The following is a 19,972-nucleotide window of genomic DNA, read 5'->3' as shown; positions in this document are numbered from 1 at the left end:
ATAAATACACAAAACAATTGTTGTTCAAGAAAAACACATCCAGCTGCAATGTGCTAGCTGTTTGTATGAATTAATGTGCTTGTGAACTTTATTTTTTGACTGAAGGGGGGAGTGAAACAAAACATTAATATATACATTCCTGAGGCACAGAGGAAAACAAAATAATAAAAACTCATTGACGTGTATTTTCCTGTTGATACCAAGGGTTGGTTTTGAGTCCCTGTGAACATGAAAAAAAAAAAACCAGGAGAACTAGGAAAATATTTTCAGGAGAGACAGGAAGTTTAGGAAAACGTGATGCTGTTATTGGGCACAGGTGGAAAGATAAAGAGTGATGCAAAATTAAAGAAAGTAAGTTTATTCCAGTTATTTTCTTTTACCTTGAATACTATATGATTCTGTCCATTCAGTGAGCTCAAACGGGATATGGTCCATGCAGTGGTGAAGTCCTATGCATGGCTTTCTCAGTGAAGAGTTATAACGGACCCAGTTAACAAGCCAACATAGCACACATGCTGCGAGAACTTACCGGAAGAACAGAATAGTAGCGATTGAAAGTGTGGCAGTGCCACAGTGCACAAGAAGACCAAGCTGTGAACTCTCACAGATGAACGGAGAGACTTTGTGGAATGGGAGTTGCACGAAGCCCTGAAGCCATGTAGTGAGGACTAATGAGTCAGTGAAATGTAGGAATGAATATTAATGTGAATTTCAACTTTATAGTTATTTGACTTTGTGATAAACGATGATAAATGCATATGAGTGGAATAAACTGTGACTTGTTTTATCTCAACAACTCTGTCTTTCCAAAATACTTCCTCACTTGCAGAATGAGGGTTTATACTAGATAATTTTCAGCACAAATCTTCCCCATAAACATGTGGCTCTAAACTTAGTACATACAAGAATTATTAATCACAAAATCAGGAAGAAATATATAAAACCTTCACTGAGTGATGTTTATATTTAATGTATTTTTACACCTATACAAAGGAGGCAGATAATAGACTGAGGGTGGAGCAAGTGCAAAAAAAAAAAAATGTAGAGACATAGAATTACATTGAGGTAATAGCAAATAGCCCCATTTGCTGAACTTTAGAACATAGGTCACAAGAAAGACAAGTTGGTGCTGGAAAAGTAGGCTAAAATCAGATATACATTGTTTGACTACTGTCCTACATATTTCAAACTTTACATTGTAGATAGTAGGAGATAGCAAACATTTTTGACCTAGCAAATGGAAAAATATGTATTTTAGGTAGAACATCCTATTATTAGTGAAAAGTTGAAGTATTCATAAAAAAACAGAAGGCTAGAATAATACTTAGGAGTCTACTGCAATAATCTAGATGAAAGAAAATTAGGTAATAATCAAATTTCGGAAAGGGAATCTATACAACTAGAAAGCATAGAAGGTGAGAATGACTGCACCCTAGTGTCTGGGGTACTAGAACTCATTCTCATAAGTTTTTTAGATTGGCTGATGTGGAGAAGAGTAGATAGTGTTTCAGGGAAGACCTAATCAAAACACCATCTTGGTTTTGTGCTGATCAAGAGACTATCTAGCTCTGGTAAATATTGCTAGTATAAGAATTGCCAAATTCTTTAATCCCTGTAGACTGTTTGGCATAATTTCCATCACACCTTTGACTTTTCTGTTGTAGATACATGCACAAAAACAAGGCCAGCTACAGTTGTTACTTGTCACTGGATCAGATTAGGTTTAAACCCTTATGTGGAAAACTACCATAGGACATGTTTGAACCAATGGGATTCTTTTTGCCTGCATTAATGGTGGGCCTAATCTGCTTACATGACTATGCCTTTATTTGGATTTACACTTAAAATGTCTCAAAGTGGAAACCTGTCCTGAATGCGAATCATCCCCAGGCTTGTCTCATCATGTCAACCACAGGTAGTTCCAAAAAGAGAATTAGAACATAAAACAAACAACAAAAACAAAAATCAGAATGAAATTAGTGAATGAAGACACATTGACAAATGGCGAGCATTTTAACACCTTTGTTTTCTTATCATAACAGAACTTCCAATAGTAGCACCGTGAATTAATTGTTGCTTGATCTCATTCTTTCAAGATTCTTTCTCATAGATATCCTGAGGGGCTTCCCTTTGGGAACCAGAGGACTAGTGATGGGTCAAGAAGCCTTAGGGTCTAAGCTAAAACTATAATGTATTGTTCTACCCCAGGTAACTGGGAAGGGGAAAGCCAGAAGTACAAGGACAGCTTATAGTTCTTTAACAGTTTTAAAGGTAAAGCTCAGTAGTGGGTTTGAAAAGAAGACACAGCCAGAGACAGGTGTCATGAAATTAGAAAGGCATTGAAGAGAAATGAGCAAGTTTCCTGAAAATAAACATAAATGGAGACATGGGATTTGCACCATTTAAATGCCAGAGCAAGGACCATAGAATTTCAGACAGGTTTAAATGTAGAAATTCAGGAAAAACTTAGAAGACAGAGATATCATTTGAACTCAAGGTAGAGTTTCAAGAAATAATTCTACATTTGATATGTTTCCATGACATTCATGTAGAAATTCCAACACTAAAATAAAAACAAGCATATGAAATGTAAAAAGTAAAATTTTAATGGTAGATGTAGGGTTACGAATTATTCATAGATGATAGAGGACATAAAAATGAATGATGTTGAGTGGAAAAAGAAAAAATTATATATTTTATTTCTGTCTAACAGGATATGGATTATATATTATATTTTAATCATTTATCTGAGCATGACTGAAAAAAAAAGAAATCCCTAATCCTTGGTTTAGGGATTAGCATATAGATATAGCTCTCTGCACACTGGGAATTCTGTGGTGATGAATATATAATTCTCAACACAGTCAATCATACTAAAATAACAGGGATAGGGAAATGGGTGTAGACCCAATCTTAAACCTTACTTGCAAAATTTGGTGCTAAATGGGCATTTAGGGTTTTAAATGTTTATATATATAAATGCGTAGTAATGATCAGAGAAGAACAACACTTTAATTCTACTGTGTTCCAGACCAGTAGATGAGCTCAATATGTATTCCTGTGCAGTAAACTCAGGATTTTCAGAGCACCATAAAAGCTTTTTATTGTACACTCCAATGCTGTCACCCGCAGTTAGCTAACAAATAAATATGATAGGTTTTTAATATAATCCACTCCGTCTTTGCCAGTGCTCCTTGTACGTTACGTCATCTTTATATGGGCCAAGAGTTTGTTTTCCCCAGATGGCCTTCGTGAAGCTGCTGACAGCCCTCCTGACTGAGAAACTGTAGAACAGCAATCTTCCAATTCATTTAGTACTACTGACAAAGAGAGAGCTGTTGATATCCTGATGCAAAAGCACTCTATCAGGCATTACATAGTGTCTGTGTTCTCAGCATGTTTTGGGCGTGATAAGTCATAGCACATGCTTTTTGACATCTTTCTGCATTTCACTGCCGTGTAGAGTTTCCTGGAGTTGAAATCAGGGTGACAGAATGTAAAAAGCCAAGTGTGACATCATCAGCAACTGGTAGCAGTCACTGTATCATAAATAATACTTTGCAGACATGTCAAAAATTAAGTTGCAAGAAGTTCATCATAATTTCTTTGAAGAAAATTTGAAATCCATGGCTTTACTTACATCCACTCACCAATTTTACCCAAGTAGAGATGAAGTACAGAAATATCTGTAATGTTTTGTATTAAGTTAAAGGAAAAACCACTTGATGAGTCGGCTCAGCGAATGAGCTAGAGTTTTGTGAGTTTTTTTAATAATTGAAAAAAATTGTTTTTCGTCTTTTTTATAAATAGTTTTTTCCTTTAAAGTGGGATCTCATATCAGTGACTATAGGTCCCACAAAGCAATGGGTGGCACTGCACAGGAGGTGACTCTGCTGCGGATGGAATGTCTCCTGATTATGATTATGCCTTGGTATTAATAAGGACGGCAGCTGCAGCAATCTGTTCAATTTTATGCAAATTAGCTCTGGCCCTCTGGCTTCTGGCTGGTGGCCAAGACAGCCTTTGGCTGGGTAAAGTTTGGATTTATGCTTTATTCTACTGCTGCAAAGGTTTATTTAATTATCTGTATTTATTTAAAGCAGAACAGTACAAAGCAATTCTGCATTTTGGTCAACTTTGTGATGGCTGAATTGTGTGGGATTTCCCAGCCACCCACAAGCTAGTTTGAATCATTGAATATGTGAATTATCTAATATGTCCCTAAAGAATAAGAAGGGTTGACTCTTCTCATTGCTTTCTTTGGTAATAAAGGGCTCAAGGTGATTTCTCCTCACTGTACCTTTGAAGGCTTGTGAAATCAAATAATGCAGAATAGCTTGCATAGTAAAACTTCACTAGCTGGAATCAGGTGAGGGAGACCACCTGAATCAAGGAACATTATATAATGTTTGTAAAGCAATGCATAACTACTATTTCCAAATATGTATACCTAACAACCCAAAAGGATCTAGCAATCTATGGTCAAGCAGATATTCTCCTATGCCTGTTTTCATGTATCCATATAATGATTTGTAATTATCTCAATTTTTATATATCTGCTATGTAAAATATTTAAAATAATTATTCATCTTATATGAATTAATTATTCCCTTTACAGGTGTATAGTGAAGCTAATTGGTGTAACAGACTGATTTTTTTACTGAAGAGTATATACAAGAACTTGAGCTCAGCTCATGTCTTAAATTTCAAACATCAGAATTAATAAAGTTATGGGAAAATGTAAATATGTTGTTACTGGCCACCTATAATTCATCAATTTCATATGCTGTAAGGTAACATGAAACATGGCTTGGCACCTATTTCTGAACTTGCTTTACATATTTTATTATAATTGTCTTTGTGATCTTTTTTGGTTTTCATAAATTCACAGTTTTCATAAATACCATTAATTAAATATTTCATAAGACACTTGGGATATGGGAATCTTATATCCTATTTTATCAGCTAAATCATCTGCAATCAAATTTAAAGCCACAAAAAATGTAGGGATAGCACCCACCATCTTCAGCTACTTGTACTAAGATTTCAGCATTAGATTGTTCCTTCTTTCTGTTAATCTAGGCTCTTATGGGCCTTCTTTTATTTTAAGCACAGATTCAGCTGACAGCCAGCACTTGTTCTGGTTTTGAATCAAATGCTGGCAGTGTTCCCAGAATATGAACCAGTTGTTTCTTTTACACACTCTCTCATTGTCCCTCACCATCCCAACTGCTTTCAAAGCAATGTGCCATAACCAAACTTACACTTGCTTTAATGAGAATTAAAGTGCATGAATCAAAGCAATGCTTCCCATGTGGCCACTGACTATCTCTGGGGTAAATTAGGACAGTTGATACGCAATGTAGTAGAAGAAAATGACAAAAATAAACTTGGACAAAAGGCATCTCCTCTTTCAAACTGAAGCACAGAAATTCTGTGTGTATAAATAAGTTTTCCCTGAATCATTTATTTCCCCATTATTTTAGCTATTGGAAGTATGATCTAAAAATTATCCTAATTATTCTCAAAGGCACCAATAGCAAATCCTCCACTTTCGTCTTTACACATACTACTCTTTTATTTTTCTGGCAATTACCTGCATCTTATTTTCAATTTCCCATCCTCTTTATTGCTAAAATACATCTTTAATGTGACAGTATTTCTGCTATTATGGTGAAGTAGAAGGTTATCTATGTCTATTCTAGGCCCTGTCCAATGAGACTATTTTCTACCGTTCTGAGAGGATGTTTTTTTCCAGGCATTCCTGAGCAAGCAGTTGAAGGTCAATATAAATATGAGGTCCTGTGACAATCTGTATTTATATCACAATGCTAAAAGATTAATCATTATTTCAAATAAGGAGATTTTAAGCATCTAATCCTTTCATATTGTGAAAAACACCACCTCATTTCGCTTTTGAAAAATGCTATTTTAGAATGTGCACATTTACAAAACAAAAAAGTAAACAATATAAATGCATAATAAAAGAGGACTGATTAAGTAAGTTATGGTACATTTAATATATTATTATACAGACACAAAGCTATTAGCTTGGAAAGACTGTAATATTTTATAAATTCAAAATAGTGAGTTATATTTGTTTCTCATCCACACAAACACAGATGACTGAGAGACATACATATCTGCATCGGGGTGACATATTTATACTTTGCTACACAGATGGGAAATAACTTTATTTTATGTAACTGATCTATTTTCCTATTTCCCCTGCTGCTGAGCTGTAGGAAATAAATGTAGGGATAAGTTAAGTTGCCAGTAACAGTACAGCTGACCCTTGAACAATGTGGGGTTTAGGGGTGCCAACCCTCTTTGCCGTAAAAAAAAAAAAAAAAAATCTGTGTACCACTTTGGACTCCCTCAAAACTTAACTACTAATAGCATAGTGTGGATAAGAAACCTTGCTGATAACATAGTAGATTAACACACATTCTATATGTTATGTGTATTATATAGTGTATTCTTAAAGTAAGCTAGAGAAAAGAAAATACTAAGAAAATTCAAAGAAAGAGAAAATATATTTACTATTCATTAAGTAGAAGTGGATCACCATAAACATCTTCCTTCTCATCATCTTCATGTTGAGTGGGCTCAGAAGGAGCAGGAAGAGGAGGGGTTGGTCATGCTGTCTCAGGGGTGGCAGAGACAGAAGAGGTGGAAAAGGCAGAAGGGGAGTCAGAGGCAGGCACACTAGGTATAACTTCCACTGAAAACAATCCACTTATAAGTGGACCTACACAGTTCAAAGCCATCTCTCATTCAAGGGTCAACTGTATTTTATTTTAATTTTTCTTATTTAATATCCATCAAAAGATATGGTATCTTCGTGGTAAATGCTTTTGGTTTTTTTTTTGAATTTCCTTATACTTCCTCCACGCTCATGCCCACTGATTTTCTCTGGATGGCAAGAGGATGACTGGGAGGTGTAATGCTTTTCTGGCTGTTGAGAGGAAAGGTCTCATTTTCCAAGTGGTCTTTGATGTGTGCTAATTTGTGTAGCTCTTTTCTTTCTGCCGTTGTACTTGTGTTTATTAAAGAGGGACTCCATCTTTACTCTCCAGGTTTTATGCTGATACCAAACATTCAACTTAAAGACCGTGGACACTCACATCTAGTCTCAAAGTGCCTGATCATTATGCTCCTTGGCTCCACTAGTGCCAAGCCAACCTAACAATTTTGTGTTCCTTCAAGAAGGCTAATTGGTATTTCTGGGTACTAGCTAACCTTCTAAAGTTCAAAGAAGGCAGAAATCCTGTGTCAGGCTCACCTCCCTCTGCCAATGTCATGCTACTAGTCATCTTGTTGGTTTTGATACCAAACTGAAGTTTTGCCTCTTCTAGCAACTTGCATCTTTCCTTATATTGGCATTAGAAAGCGGATACCAGCTCTAATGTCCTCAAGATTGGCCTGCACCTATATGAATGGTTCAATGGCATTCTCCTTCAATGTTAGTCTAAGAAAAAACAATAAAATACGAGCACTTGATGAATTCCTCTTTCCTCATTTCTTCTTTCCATACTTCCCTAGACCAGAAGAGGTGGACTTTACAGTTTTTCTTCCTCTCTAGAAGGGGCATTCTCTATTCCTGGGGGCATTAAAGCTCACAGATTGACCTTAATAATGTATACTCCCTATACAGATAGGTACTACTCTTGATAGCAAAGCAGTACAACAACTTGTGTCTTAGTCTGCTTTGTGCTGCTACAACAGAAGAGCACAGACTAGGTAATTTTAAATGAACAGAAATTTACTGATTCACCATTCTGGAGACTGGGGAATCCAAGATCAAGGCGCCAGCATCTGGTAAGGGCCTTTTTGCTTCATCCTTCTAATGTGGAAGGGCAAAGACAGAGTGAGAGAGAGATAGACAAAAGGGGAGCAAACTCATTCTTTTATAAGAAACTCATTCCTATCATAACAAACCCACTCTTGCAACAGTATCATTAATTGTAAGTCCTCACAGCCTAATCATTTCTTAAACTTTCCATCATACAACACTGTTCATTGAGAATTAAGTTTGCAGTACATGCTTTTTGGGAGACATATTCGAACTATAGCAACTAAGAACTAGGGATTCCTAAGAAAAGAAGCACATTGTTTACATTAGAATTATATACCACATTGGTATATATGTATATTATGAATATTGGTATATTGGTATATACGTATATTATGAAATACACATTATAAATAAAGAGTACTTTCCATTTTTGTATATTTATATGATGTTTTGTTTTATAATATACCATTTATAAATAATATTAAATAATTAAATATTATTTAATCCGGGTGACAGGATTGAGTGATTTTTGTTTTATTTCATCATACTTATTTTTATATACTCAAATTTCCTAAAATTAGTATACATTTTTAATAATAATATATTGAATAAGAAAATGCATATTTGATAAACATCAGACATCAGTCTAAGAATTTGTTCTAAATTGAGTAGCATCTTCCATAATATTTAAAACATTTCTGAGACCGGGCATGGTGGCTTACGCCTGTAATCCCAGCACTTTGGGAGGCCGAGGCAGGTAGATCACGAGTTCGAGACCAGCCTGACTAACATGGTGAAACCCTGTCTCAACTAAAAATACAAAAATTAGCTGGGCGTTATGGCGGGCGCCTGTAATCCCAGCTACTCCGGAGGCTGAGGCAGGCAAATCGCTTGAACCTGGGAGGCGGAGGTTGCAGTGAGCTGAGATGTGTCATTGCAGTGAGCTGAGATCCTGCCATTGCACTCCAGTCTGGGCGACAAGAGCAAGACTCCGTCTCAAAAAATAAAATAAAATAAAATGAAACATTTCTGGTAAATAATAATAATAATAATAATAATAATAATAATAATAACTATAAAAGTTTAACTTAAAAATTTCCACGAGCTTGAATGTTTAAACTATTTCTCAGAATGTGTATGCTAAGTTGGTTATATCTTACATTTAGCAGAGACAGCCAATTATATTTAGCATAGACAGTTCTCTATGTAGAAACTGAAGCTCTGAGGTAGTTACCTATAGATAATGCTAAGTGGTTCCTCCAACCTTGGGTAGCAGCTCTCTGCAGGGATTATTAGTCACCTGAACTTGGACTTAATGGACAATTGTCAAGAATGTTAAGTAATGTGTACCGACGCTACCAACAGCTGATCTGCACATGGAGTTCTGGATGTGTTCAGCTTCTACAGTCTGAAAAATCACAACACATCTTGTCAATGTCTTCTCCTAGAAACACACACACACACACACACACACACATTGAATTGGATCAAGACCTCTAAACACTTCAGTCTTGAAACAAAATAGCCCTTATAGAAAGGTTTTATTTCTCATTTATTCCTCTTGGACTGACGGCTTAAATTCTGTAAATGAATGTGCAGACCATCACAACAGATTTATTCTGCGTATAAGTCATACATTGAAAACAAGTCTTCTTTTTTAACAGAGAGCTTTCAAAATTTGAAACTAAGTTTAATGTGCATATTGAAACAAGTTAAGTTTGCTATATTTAATCATTATTTATTTTTAATAGTAAGAGCTGAAGCTAATTCTAAACTTAGCTAAGTGCTCAGTCTCATGGAAGGTCTTTGAAGTCAGACTGAGAGATGTGTTTATGGATATTAAATAGCAGTGCAGAGCTATGTTGAAAATAAGAAATATTTTTATTCTCTGATCTCAGAATACATTAACGCATATAGTTGTCTGCCATATAGATATCTTGCAGAATATTGCACTATTATCTTTTGATACAAATTCTAGTTTTAAAATTACAGCATTATTTTCAGCAATTATTTGATAATTCACTTTACTTAGTATTTGCAGAACATGTTTCATGGAAAACCATCTCTGTGAGATCATATGGAGACGCTGAAGTACAAATTAGTGTAGGTTGTGGGAAAGCAAAGCTTCATCTTAAAAACCTCTGTCTCCTACTTTAGTGTGCAACAATGATTATCTGGCATTTAAGCACTGTGTTAAGTGGAATGATATTTATCTGAATCCAATATTTGCACTATTATTTGGACAGAGTTTTTTGCTGCTCAGTATGCCATCTCGAAAATAAGTCTATTATTCCTGGGTGGTCACTGTAAAGATAGCTTCAAGCATATAAAATATAAAAAGCATGCATGAAATACACCAGTATATTAAATTAACATCTTGCAAAAAGCTCCTCTCCAAAATCCAGATGCTTATATTGCTTTTGACAGACTGTAGGCGGTAAAGTTTTAACTTTAAAGAAGGGGTTCTCTGTTTCTGTTTTCAAGTTAAAAATAATGAAAGGAAAACACACTGAAATTCCCACATTATTAAATAAAACATTTAAGTGGCCAAGGGCCAATCATTGTCACGCCATGAACAAATGCCTTACGGTAATATGTTCCATAACTGTTCGCTAAAAACTACCAATTTTAACACATTTGCACATGATTAGACACCATAAAAAGTTGCTTATTGAAGCCAGTGTCATAACACTGTTACTCATGCCCAAGGGGAGGGAAGCTTCAATGCAAACCTGAACAAGAAAGGTGGTGGGAAATAAGTTCCACGTTGTGAAAACAGATCATAAGTAGATTTGCCAAATGGCTGACTCCATTCGATGGTCACAAGTTCATAACATTACCATCACAAGATTGTGCAGAGCTAAAAAACAGTTAACTGAAGAGTTTTCTAAGCAATTAAAATATGCAAAAGTGGATGATTAAAATTAAATGTTTGAAAGATCTGTTTGACCTTACACATTTCCATATTTGGAAAATAAATGCTTTATGGAAAGAGAAAATTTGGGTTTGCTTAATGCATGTGAGCTCTCCCCTACCAAAAAAAAAAAGGATAAGTAAACTTGTATCATATCTAACAATTAATACGCTGAGACAACACAAAGAAGAACGCATTTTTCAAGTTTTAATATGATCTATGATCAGAAGTCATGCTATTGTAAAAACCAAACAATAGAAAAGTGAAAGCCTAATCCAAAATCTACTGTGTGAAATAATATTCTTGAGGAAATTTGACTGACTTGTCATTGAATTGTTTACAATTTGTCCCCAATCCTTATCCACAATTCTGATAAGCTAACAAAAATTTTGTTTTTAAGTTTGCAGAAATCTCATTTGGCAGCAAACCTATCCTAAACTGACATGAGGACATATATGGTATTTAATTATGTCACATAACAAATAATTTTTTATAGAAAACATATGCATTTGGTTAAGTATCACTGCCCTTGCCTTCACTGGGAGTGTTATGTCATATAAAATATCTGCCTGTATTACTATTCAAAATGTCAAACAATTCTGAATGTAGAAACACCTATCACCCCATATGGGTTATACATGCTTCTACATACAATGGTGCACCATATACATACACATACACATGCACACACTATAATTTATGTAATATAAAATGTTATATATAAAATATTATGGTATAATACATATTATGATATAAAAAATATATATATATAACCAGATTCAGAAAAAGAGCAACAGCATGACTTGAGACAACACATTTACTTATATTAAGATAAATGTTTAGAAAGTGAAATTACATTAGAAATTAAATAGCACAACCTTATTTTTCAGATGTTGGGGCCATGTGTAGAAAAGTGACATGATTGGCCCAAATTCAAATATCCAGTAGAGTCAGAATAATCAGCCCTGAAACTAAAGTTTCCTCCTTTCCAGGTTAGAGCTTTTTCTACTACATCATGCAACATTCTCTTGTTGGGTCAAGAGCTGCACTGTCCAACAGAAATATATCAGCCACATAGGAAATTTAAAAATTTCTAGGAGCCACATTAGTTGATGATGCTAAAATTTTTATTTAACTCAATGTACTCAACATATTGTTATTTCAAAATGTAATCAACAGAAACAAAATTAATGAGATATTTTACATGCATTTTTTTCTTACTAAGTCTTCAAAATTTAGTATGTATTTTATATTGAAACCACACCTCACTTTGCCATATGTGACAAGCCATATGTGACAAGTGGCTACCATGTTGAATAGTGCATTTCTAGAGTATCTAAAACTGAAATGAAGACTCCACTTTTGGGGGGAAGAAAACTGACAACCTTGGAAAAACTAAATAGTAGCAAATCAACTATTATTCTGCTTGTTGTTGATTGTTATTGCTACTATAACAATTGTTGGAAAAGTTGACTGCTCATATTTACAAAATTAAGATGAGATCAAAATATGGTATGTATGTTAGTTGCTAGAGCTGCCATAATAAAGTATCACAAATTGGGTGGCTTAAAACAACAGAAATATATTGCTCCACAGTTCTGAAAGCTAGAATTATGTGATCAAGGTGTTGGCAGGGTCCTGCATTCTCTGAAACCTGTAGAGAAATCCTTTCTTGCTCTTCCTAGCTTCCTTGGCATTGCTTAGCTTTCAGCTGCATAACTATAAGCTTCGCCTTCATTATGGCATGACGTTCTTTCTGTGTGTCTCTATCTTCACATGGCCGTCTTCTGAAAAGGACACCAGTCATATTGACTATAGCAGTCGTATTGGAATGGGGCCCACCCAGTTCCAATATGACCTTATCTTAACTAATTTCATCTTCAAGAAACTTATTTCCAAATAAGGTCACATTCTGAGGTACTGGGGTAGAAGACTTCACAACACAATTCAACCCACAACAGTATGTGTTTGTTGAACAGCTAGTGAAAAATAAACTGACAAAAAGATTGCTTTTATAAACAAAAATTTATTACAGTGATTCAGAATTCAGAATTTATGTTAAATAATGTATATATAGTTAATATTACAAGGGAATTAAGCATACACATTTTACTTTTTAACATTTTATTTTTGTTTTGTTAATTATCATAGATTTAAGGACACAAATACAGTTTTGTTACATGGATATATCTCATAGTGATGAAGTCTGGGCTTTCAGTGTAAACATCACCCAAAAAATATACATGGTACCCAATAAGTAATTTCTCATTCCTCACCCTGCCCCAACCTTCACAACTTTTGGAGTCTCCACCGTCCCTTATTCCACTCTCTGTTCATGTGTACACATTGTTTAGCTTCCACTTATAAGTGAGAATATGTGGTATTTGACTTTCTGTTTCTGAGTTATTTCACTCAAGATAATGACCTCCAGTTTCATCTATGTTGCTGCAAAAAAACTTGATTTCATTTTTTATGGCTGCATAGTATTCCATAATATATATGTATATTTCTTTTATCTAATCATCCATTGGCAGACACTGAGGTCGATTTCATGACTATGCTATTGTGAATACTGCTGCAATGAACATACAAGTCCAGGTGTCTTTTTTTTAACTTTCAGGTTTAGGGGGTACATGTGAAGGTTTGTTACATAGGTAAACACAAGTCACAGCATTTGTTGTGCTGATTATTTCATGACCCAGATATTAAGCCCAGTTCCCAATATTATCTTTTCTGCTCCTCTCCCTTTTCCCACCCTCCCCACTCAAGTGGACCCCAGTGTCAGTTGTTTCCTTCTTTGTGTTCAAAAGTTCTTATCACTTAGCTCCCACTTGTAAGTAAAAACATGCAGTATTTGCATGCATGTGTCTTTATGGTAGAATAATTTATATTCTCCTGGGTATACACCCAGTAATGGGATTGCTGGGTCAAATGCTAGTTCTGCTTTTAGCTCTTTGAGGAATTGCCATACTGCTTTCCACAATGGTTGAACTAATTTACAGTCCCACCAACAGTGTATAAGTGTTCCCTTTTCTTGGCAACCTCACCAGCACCTGTTATTTTTTGACTTTTTAATCATAGCCATTCTGAGTTGTGTGACATGTGGTTTTGATTTGCATTTATCTAATAATCAGTGATGCTGAGCTTTTTTTCATATGCTTGTTGGCTGCATACATGTCTTCATTTCAGCAGTGTCTGTTCATGTCCTTTGGCCACTTTTTAATAAGGTTGCATTTTTTTTCTTGTAAATTTGTTTAGGTTCCTTATAGATGGTGGATACTAGACCTTTGTCAGATGCATAGTTTGCCAAAATTTTCTCCTATTCGTTAGGTTGTCTGTCTACTCTGTTGATAGTTTCTTTTGCTGTGCAGCAGCTCTTAAGTTTAATTAGATCCCATTTGTCAATTTTGCTTTTATTGTGATTGCTTTGGTGTTTTTGTCATGAAATCTTTGCCTGTTCCTAGGTCCAGGATGGTATTGCCTAGGTTATCTTCCAGGGTTTTCATAGTTTTGGGTTTTACATTTAAGTCTTTAATACATCTGGAGTTGATTTTTGTATATGGCATAAGGACGGGACCCAGTTTCAACCTTCCGCATATGGCTAGCCAATTATCCCAGCACCATTTATTGAATAGGTAGTCTTTTCCCCATTGCTTGTTTTTGTCAGCTTTGTTGAAGATTAGATGACTGTAGATGTGTGGCCTTATTTCTGCACTTTCTATTCTGTTCCATTGGCCTATGTGCCTGTTTTTGTACCAGTTCCATGCTGTTTTGGTTACTATACCCTTTTAGTATAGTTTGAAGTCAGGTAATGTGATGCCTTCAGCTTGGAGCTTTTTGCTTAGGATTGCCTTGGCTATCCAGGCTTTCTTTTGGTTCCATATGAATTTTAAAATCTTTTTTTCTAATTCTGTGAACAATGTTGTTGGTAGTTTGAAAGGAATAGCATTGAATCTGTACATTACTTTGGGAAGTACAGGTAGTATAATGATATTGATTCTTCCTATCCATGACCATGGGATATTTCTCCACTTATTTCTGTCTTCTCTTATTTCTCTGAGGAGTGTTTTGCAATTCTCATTGTAGATATATTTGACCTCTCTGGTTAGCTGTATTTCTAGGTATTTTATTCTTTGTGTGGCAATTGTGAATCAGATTACCTTTCTGATTTGGCTCTTGGTTTGACTGTTGTGGTATAAGAATGCTAGTGATTTTTGCACATTGATTTTTGAATCCTGCAACTTTCCTGAAGTTGTTTATCAGCTGGATGAGCTTTGGGGCTGAGACTATGGGGTTTTCTAGATATAGAATCATGTTGCCTGCAAACAGAAATTGTCTTGTGCTGGTTTTCAAGGGAAATGCTTCCAGCTTTTGCCCATTCACTATAATGTTTGCTATGGTTTTGTCATATATAGCTCTTATTATTTTCAGGTACATTCCTTCAATATCTAGTTTACTGAGAGTTTTTAACATAAAGTAGTGTTGAATTTTATTGAAAGCCTTTTCTGCATCTATGGAGATAATCACATGGTTTTTGTCTTTAGTTCTGTTTATGTGATGAATCACATTTATTGATTTGCTTATGTTGAACAAACCTTGCATCCCAGCAATGAAGCCTACTTGATCAAAGTGGATTAGCTTTTTGATGTGTTGCTGGATTTGGTTTGCAAGTATTTTGTTGAGGACTTTTGCATTGATGTTCATCAAAGATATTGGTCTGAAGTTTTCTTTGTGTGTGTCTCTGCCAGGTTTTAGTATTAAGACAACGCTGGCCTCATAGAATGAGTTACAGAAGAGTACCTCTTCCTCAATTTTATGAAATAGTTTCTGTAGAAATGGTACCAGCTCTTCTCTGTACATCTGGTAGAATTTGGCTTTGAATGTCTCTGGTCTTGGGCTTTTTCGTTGTTGTTGTTGTGGTGGTGGTTGTTATTGGTAGGCTATTTATTCCTGATTTAATTTGGGGACTCATTATTAGTCTGTTAAGAGATTCAATTTCTTCTTGACTCAGTCTTTGGAGGGGGTATGTGTCTTGAAATTTATCAATTTCTTCTACATTTTAGTTTGTGTGCCTAGAAGTTTTTATAGTAGTTTGTGGTTATTTCTATTTCTGAGGGATCAGCGTTAACATGTCATTTCTTATTGTTTTATTGGGATCTTCTCTCTTATTTATCAGTCTAGCTAGTTGTCTATGTGTTTGATTAATTTTTTCAAAAAAACCAAACTCTTAGGTTTGTTGATCTTTTAAATGGTTTCTCCTGTCTCAATTTCCTTCCATTCAGCTCTGGTTTGTGTTGTTTCTTGTCTTCTGCTAGTTTTGGGATTGATTTGTTTGAGTTTCTCTAATTCTTTTAGTTGTGAAGTTAGATTGTTAATTTGAGATCTTTCTAACTTTTCTATGTGGGTATTTAGTATTATGAATTTCCCTCTTAACATTGCCTTAGCTGTGTCCTAGATATTCTGGTAGGCTCTATGTTTGTTCCCATTATTTTTAAATAACTTATTTATTTCTGTCTTAATTTCATTACTTTCCCCCAAATTCAGAAGGATGATGTTTAATTTTTATGTAATTGCATGATTTTGAGTGATTTTCACAGTCTTAACACTGGTTAAGAACTCTTTTTGGAGAACTGGTGCAGTTATTTAGAGGATATATGACACTCGGGCCATTTGAGTTACCCAAGTTCTTGCTTTGATTCTTTCTTATCTCTGGGTGTGGGTTTTTGTTTAGCTGCAGTGTAGACTGAGTATATTCAATATACTTATTTTCTGGATTTTTACTATGCTACGGTTCGAGAGTGTGTTTGGTATAATTTTGGTTCTTTTGCATTTGTCGAGAATTGTTTTATGTCTAATTATGTTGTTGATTTTAGAGTATGTGCCATGTGGAGATGAGAAAAATGTATATACTGTTGTTTGGGGATGGAAAGTTCTGTAAAGGTCTATCAAATCCAATGCTGAGTTTAGGTCCCAAACATCTTTATTCATTTTCTGCCTTGATGATCTGTCTAATACTGTCAGTGAAGTGTTTAACTCTCCCACCATTATTGTGTGAGACTCTATGTCCTTTTGTAGGTCTCTAAGAACTTGCTTTATAAATCTGGGTGCTCCTGTGTTGGGTGCATATATATTTAAGATAGTTGGGTCTTCTTATTGAATTAAACCCATTACACTTATGTAATGGCCTTCTTTGTCTTTTTTGATCCTGTGGGTTTGAAATCTGTTTTATCTGAAACTAGGATTGCAATCCCTGCTTTCTTTCTATTTTTCATTTGCTTGGTAGATTTTCCTCCACCTCTTTATTTTGAGCCTACGAATGTCATTACACATGAAATGAGTCTCTTGAAGACAGCATGCCATTGGGCGTTGCTTTTTTATCCAGCTTGATATTCTGTGCCTTTTAAATGAGGCATTTAGCCCATTTCCATTCAAGATTAATATTGATATGTGTGGATTTGATCGTCATTGTGCTATTAGCTGGTTATTATGCTGGCGTGTTTGTTTGGTTCCTTTACAGTGACACTGGTCTGTGTATCTAACTGTGACTTATTAGCACTTTCCTTTCTATATTTAGTGCTCCTTTCAAGATCTCTTGTAAAGCAGGTTCAGTGGTAATGAATTCCCTCAACATTTGCTTATCTGAAAAGGATCTTATTTTTGTTTTCACTTAGGAAGCTTAGTATGTCTGGATATGAAATGCTTGGGGGAAGACTATTTTCTTTAAGAATGTTGAATATTGGCCCACAATCTCTTCTGGCTTGTAGGATTTCAGCTGAGAGGTCTGTTGTTAGCCTGATGGGGTTTCCTTTGTAGGTGACCTTCCTTTTCTATCTAGCTGTCTTTAACATTGTTTTTCATTTTGATTTTGAAAAATCTGATGATTATGTGTCTTGGGGATGATCTTCTTGTGTAGAAAGTTGTAGGAGTTCTCTATATTTTCTGAATTTTACTGTTGTTCTCTCTAGCAAGATTGGGGAAGTTTTCAAAGATAATATCCTGAAATATGTTTTCCAAGTTGTTCGATTTCTCTACCTCCCTTTCATGGATGCCAACAATTCATAGATTTTGACTCTACATAATCCCAGACTTCGTGGAGGTTTTGTTCTTTCTTTTTTATTTATTTTTGTCTGACTGTCTTATTTCAGAGAACTAGTCTTCAAGTTCTGAGATTCTTTCCTTAGCTTGGTTTATTCTGCTGTTAACATTTGTGATTGTATTTTGAAATTCTTACATTCTGTTATTCAGCTCTGTCAGACTCATTAGGTTCCTTTTTATACTGGCTATTTCATCCTTCAGTTTCCGTATTGCTTTATTGTGATTTTTATTTTCTTGGGATTAGGTTTTGCCATTCTACTGAATCTTGATTATCTTTGTTCTTATCCATATTCTGAATTCTATTTCTGTCATTCCAGTCAGTTGAATCTGCTTAAGACCTCTTTTTGGAGAACTGGTGCAGTTGTTTGGAGAACATATGACACTCTGTCCATTTGAGTTACCTGAGTTCTTGTGTTGATTCTTTCTCATCTCTGCATGTGGGTCTTCCTTTAACTGCAGTGTAGATTGAGTACATTCAATAGACTTCTTTTATGGATGTTTCATTGGGCCAAGGCTTTGTGCAGGGTCTTTATTTGAAGCTGACTTCTTGTCTCTGGTTTCAGACAGGGGTAAGTTAGTGAGGTATTTTTGATGTTGAAGTTTTGCGGTGTTATCCAGCAAGTGGTACATAGGCTTATTGGTCAGTTTTTAGACTCTTGTTCAGTTGTATGTCTCCCCTATGTTTCACCACAATTGCAGTCATGTTCCCTCTCAATGCTCTGGAAGTGTGAGATCCTCTCCCCCTTGAGCACTGGCTGTAGATTATGACTTGGCACTTCTAGGCTGCCCATTGCTGCTCTGGGGAGATCTCAGTGTTTTTGTCCTTCCCAAATTTGGAGGCAACAGAGGAAGGGACCTTAGTAATGGTCATAGCCAAGTGTTGTCTGCTTGTCTCCTGGGGGCTTCACCCCAGAGATATGCATGTCAACAATTGTTCAGTGTAATCAGCCAAGGATAGAGGGTCTGTGCTGTAGGCCCAAGACAGGGGTTCCCTGTCTGATGATGAGCATTGGGTATGTGTGGGACCTGTGGGAGACAGGCTGGCCTCCTTTCCTTGTGTCAACTGCAGCTTGTTGGAAGTTAGATAAGGCACTTAAGGTCTTTGTCCTTCATTAGACTGAGGGTAGCAATGGCAGTTCCAATTCAGAGGCAGTGGCAAAGAGGCTTTCAGTTGCCCCTAGAGGTTCCGTCCAGGCAGTTGATGAGTTGCAACTGGCTTGATAACTCTGGCAGAGGGTAGATGGAGATCCAGGCCTGGAGAAACTGTTCAGTGAAGAGATTTGGGAATGGTCACCCATGTAATAGTCTAACCAATTTTCCATAGGGCTGCTGCAATATGCTGGGGGCCTGCTCCAGTCTCTATTTGCCTCAGATTTTCTAGTACCTGGAGATATCACCAGTGAAGGCTGCAAAAAGCAAAGATAGCATCCTGCCCCTCCCTCTGGGAGGTTTGTCCCAGGGAGCTATGGGCCTGTTGCCATCCCAAAGCCACCTGTAGGAGAAGACTAGAGACCCCAGTAGGGAAGTCCTGCCTTGTGAGGAGGAATGGAATAGGGGACCTGCTTTTAAAGCAGTCTGGTCATGCTTTGGTAGAGCAGCTGTGCTGTGCTGGGGTTCCACTTCCGCTCTTGGTCACCTTGAATACTCCAAAGCCTGAAGGCTGGAATAACTAAGTTACCTAAACAGCAAAGATGGTGGCCCGACCCTCCCTCTGGGAGCTCAGTTCCAGGGAGGTTACAAACTTCTATTGGTCAAAGAACACCAGCAGGGGTAGCTGGAGGCCCCATTTGGGAGGCCCTGCCCAGTGAGTAGTGGAATCAGGCACCCACTTAAAGAACCAGTCTGGACATGTTTTGCTGGAACAGCTGTGCTGTGCTGGAGGATCCCTTCCGCCTCTTGTTTCCTGAGACTCTCCAAAGTCTGAGGGCTGGAACAGCTAAGTTACCCAAATAGCAAAGATGGTGGCCTGCCTTTCCCCCTGGGGGAATTCAACTCTCTGTCAGCTAAAGAACACTAGCAGGGATGGCTGGAAGTCCCAGTTGACAGGTTCCACCCAGTGAGGAAGAGTGGGATCAGGCACCTGCCTAAAGCAGCAGTCTGGCCACATTTTGATTGAGAAGCTGTGCTGTGCTGGGTGATCCCTTCCTTCCCCGGTCAGCTTGGAC

Source organism: Papio anubis, chromosome 3, assembly GCF_008728515.1.
Source record: "Papio anubis isolate 15944 chromosome 3, Panubis1.0, whole genome shotgun sequence".
In the NCBI taxonomy this organism is placed as follows: Eukaryota; Metazoa; Chordata; class Mammalia; order Primates; family Cercopithecidae; genus Papio; species Papio anubis.
Note: the sequence above shows the minus strand (reverse complement) of the source record.